The sequence below is a fragment of the Akebia trifoliata genome, chromosome 3, assembly GCF_017979445.1.
Source record: "Akebia trifoliata isolate Shusen 1 chromosome 3, ASM1797944v1, whole genome shotgun sequence".
Classification (NCBI taxonomy): Eukaryota; Viridiplantae; Streptophyta; class Magnoliopsida; order Ranunculales; family Lardizabalaceae; genus Akebia; species Akebia trifoliata.
In genome coordinates this window covers 23,199,441-23,203,987 of record NC_141377.1, presented here as the reverse complement: position 1 = coordinate 23,203,987, position 4,547 = coordinate 23,199,441, and the positions used below count along the sequence as shown (strand labels likewise).

The 4,547-nt window shown below is 32.6% G+C and overlaps 1 long non-coding RNA gene across 2 annotated transcripts; it reads left to right on the top strand.

Annotated features, from left to right (window-relative positions):
* Nucleotides 1-404: 404 nt before the first annotated feature.
* On the top strand, nt 405-1,921 carry LOC147406158 (uncharacterized). Of its 2 annotated transcripts, none has more exons than XR_015175771.1 (3): nt 405-626; nt 1,311-1,369; nt 1,685-1,921. It is a non-coding gene; the product is annotated as an uncharacterized LOC147406158 (long non-coding RNA). The 2 variants fall into 2 exon arrangements; XR_015175772.1 differs by having other exon boundaries at nt 405-1,033.
* Nucleotides 1,922-4,547: the final 2,626 nt, after the last annotated feature.

Genomic DNA, 4,547 nt, shown 5'->3' with positions numbered 1-4,547 from the left:
TTCGTGCCTAGGGACGGATCTCATCATATTTGACAGAATTCTATTATGAAATTTGTTCCACATCTCCACTTTGCACAAATTCTCCGCTTTTCCTCGGACCACCTTTACTTTGGATAGCTTTAGAGACAAATTATCTCCTAAATTGATGGGGAAATTCCATCTCCGTCCCTCCATTAGAGATAAATTAGGCAAAGTCTCACGTTATATATCCCATGCAAATAAAGCAAAAAATTGTGGTGTGTAGACCCTTATACCCTTAAAGCTTCTCAATAAAAATATCTTAGAAGTAAATTACCACCTTAACATGCACTTCTTGGTAATATTGATTGCAAAAGCAAATGAGGTGATAAATTACCATCAAGATCCCTTTATTTATGATCAAATTAGTGCACTCACAAGGAAATTCTTACAAGTAAAATCAACTTGAATAGTATTTAGGCTTTTTTTCTTCTTATCTTTCATAAATTAGTTAAGCTATTAATCTTTTATTTTCTCTTTCTTTCCTCTGTTTATGAAGATCTCTGTGAATTTTGAAGTGCTTTAAGTCCTGTTTTGTAAGGTTTAGTATTTTCTAGCTTGATCTCGGAAATTTCAACTTCTTTTGTGTTCAAGTGATTCAAGATTTGGTAACCTTCAATTAATGATGCTCTGTTCTATCTTATTTGATTGTTTCTCTATTTATTATAGATTTCAAGGGTCATTTCTACTTGTTATTGGGATTTAAATTAGGGTTTGTTTGATTTATGTAAATCTCTTACGTGCATGGTATAATTACTATGCTATCTTATTTGGATTTTCAGCATTTGAAGAGTTATTTAGGTTGATTAGTATTATTTTTTTTAATGGAAAAAATGAAATTTGAGAGATAATAAGGAAAGATAAAGAGAGGATTGGGTCAACATTTTTTTATATAAAAGTTTGAGTTTTCGATTCTGTGATTGTGCAATTTCATAAGCCCATGCTTCTTCTCAACTCCATTCTTGTTAGAGGACGGAAGAGACATTCAGCTCTTGAAGCGAGACTGGTTTTGGTAGTAAGTAATTTCGAAGGATTTGTAATTTGTTTTATCTATTCTAACTTCTAAAACCTCTTGAGGAGAATGGAAACCATAGAAAAAGGAGAAATTTCATAAACCCTAGAGATTGAAATTCAGGTCTAGCAGAGGGACTGATTTGTATTGGTTAATTAGTGATATAACTTGATGTACACTAAATAAAATGTTGGCCCTGATGTTTTAAGTTGTTTTCTTGTTTCTTTATATACATTATTAATTATGTCATGTAGTTGGATGACCGTATATATGCCATCAGACTGTGAAGCTAGGAGAGTTTCTTAAATGGGGTTGCAAGAAGGAGGGCATACATTTGAGGTCTGCATCTATGGGTGTCAAGGAGTTGGTTGTGCCAGCTATAACTACTCATTATCCATATTGAGTTATTGCTATAGTTTTTAAAACAATGTAACATATAAATTACCAAAATACTCACACTAGAAAATTCTTCAATGTTGGTTAACTCCAGATCTTAGTAAAGTTATATATATATATTATATATATATATTATATATATATATATGGTTTTAACTCACAAATCATATTTCAATTTAGTTGCTTTAAAAGTTTGGATGTTTGGCTTCGATTTCTTTTAGATACTTTTGCTAATTTATTTGTATGTTATCCATGCAGACTGTGAAGCTAGGAGAGTTTCTTAAATGGGGTTGCAAGAAGGAGGGCATACATTTGAGGTCTGCATCTATGGGTGTCGAGGAGTTGGTCGTGCCAGCTATAACTATTCATTATCCATATTGAGTTATTGCTATAGTTTTTAAAACAATGTAACATATAAATTACCAAAATACTCCTCACTAGAAGATTCTTCAATGTTGGTTAACTCTAGATCTTAGTAAAGTTAAATATATATATATATATATATATATATGGTTATATATGGTTTTAACTCACAAATCATATTTCAATATATATATATATATATATATATATATATATATATATATTTTGTTGATAAGCTAGGGTTGAAGGGTCCCTCCCTAAAAAGCACTACTAATGAGTGTATTTGCAAGCATTATCTTCTTCAACAATTCTTAGAAGATCATAAGGAACATTAGAATTATCCTAAAATATTAAAAACTCATCCAAATCAGCCCCCAATTTTGCTAAAAAATCTGTTGCCCTGTTTGCTTCTTTCCATTGGAATTCAAAATTACATTCATCAAAGTCTTGGGCTATGACTACAATTTCCATCAACATTTCAGTATACTTCCATGAAGGACTAGTCTCAACATTTATGCACTTAATAGAATACAACGAATCTGATGAGATCAGAATTCGTTTGAATTCTCTCATTTTTGCAAAACGCATAGCTTCAAGTATCGATTGAAGTTCAATTTGAATTATGTCTCCTCCCTCACTATTACTCCAAGCAGCAAAATGAATAACTCCATTTTTATCTCTCCTAATGAATCCAAAACCAGTCCCTTGACTTGATAATGATCCATCGGTATTTATCTTCAACACGTTGTTCACTGGGGGAACCCACGAGAGTCGTTGAACTATATTTGGTACCAAAGAAAACCCACATGACCAGTTCTTCAAGATTTGCAGTGTTACTTCTATATTTTTATTGACAACTTTCATCCCATCAAACCGAAACCTCACTACCTCTTCCACTTATTTTAGAATCACCACTTTTTGAACAAACAATTCAACAAAAAACCGCTGATTTCTTTCTTTCCAGCATAGGTAGATCACTGCACAAAACGTTAAATACAACATCTGTTTAATATGTTTTTTCTAAAACAAAATATTGTTAATAACCTACACTTCTTCCTCAATTTTTCTCATACCAACTCTTATTATTCCAAACCTTTGCAAACATTGTTTCCATATCTATCTAGTATATGGATATTGAAAAAAAATGTGATCATTTATCTCCTGATTGTTACAGCACAATACACACCTAGATACACATTTAAAATCTCTCTTATTAAGGTTTTTCACAGTCAATAATTTCCTCTTGATTGCTAACCAAGCAATAAAAGAATATCGTGGAATGCCCTTATTACTCCATATAATCTTTCTCCACCCCACTGACTCCCGTTATTCATCTAACACTTCATAGGCTGATTTCGAAGAAAATAGACCATTTGTTGTTTATCTCCATACTATTCTATCTTGAAATAACATCTTAGGGACTCGAGTAGCTGAAATAATATCTATTATTTCTACCATACGATCATTATATGGTCTCGGAAACACCTATCTGTTCTCTACAATGAAATCGCGAATCACTGCATTCTTATGGCTATCGAATTGATTAATAATTCGATTTTCAAATCTAGAAATAATACTCCCTTCATGTACCAAGGGTCTCTCCATATTCTAGTGCCTTCACCATCTCCAATCAAGAATCGAACATGCTTCCTCACAAACTCTCTTTCTTTCAAGATACCCCTCCATGCCCAAGAAGCATTATTTGAAGAATGGCATCCCCAAATATCCTCCTCTCCCACATATCGAGCTCTCATCCATTCCGCCCAAAAAGAATTATTTTCCAACAAGCCCCAAAATAATTTAGCCCTGCCAATTTTATTGATATCCCTAAGTCGTCGAATACCAATACCTCCCTTATCAAAGGATTTGCAAAATTTTTCCCAACTAATAGGATGAATATAACGAACCAGGGAAAGACCACTCTATAAGAAATTGTTAAGAATAATCTCAATTTTTTTCAAGACACTCACCGGGATATTGAAAGAAGCCGATCAATATATTTGGAAACTCGATAGAATCGATTTAATGAGCTCTAATCTCCTTGCATAAGATAACAATTTAGATATCCACCTTTCTACCCTTTTGGAAACTTTATCAATCAAAGGTTGACAAAGTGAGTGAGTTAATCTGGAGGAAAATAAGGGGAGACCCAAATATTTAATAGGAAAGTTACCCTTCAAAAAACCAAGAAGCGAAAGAATATGATTCTGATTTTTGCAGGATTCACTAAAAAACACTTGACTCTTATCCTCATTAACTTTAAGACAAGAAACATTATAGAAGAGATTCAAGACATCTTGAATAGATGAAGCTGAAGATACATCATTATTTGCAAAGATCAAGACATCATCCGCAAAAATCAAATGGGACACTCCTGGAACGCTTGAAATAGTAGGAATACACAATTAATTTGAAGCAATTTTTTGATTTAGCTTCGATTTCTTTTAGATACTTTTGCTAATTTATTTGTATCTTATCCATGCAGATATGCCCCCCCCCCCCCTACTGCATATGTTATAGCTACAACATCCTTTAAAAATGCTTTAAATATTTCTGTAGATATTTCTTTTGGTGAACTTTGCAATGGTGGAGGTGGTTTCTGATGTGCATCCATGAATGCCTGCAATGTGAGTAGGTGTCCTACTAAAATTTATCTTTCTTTTTTGCCTGATAAATGAGATTGATTTGATTCACACAAACTTATTGAAATTACTTCTAGAAGTTAAACAAATATGAAACTATACTATTCAAATATAAA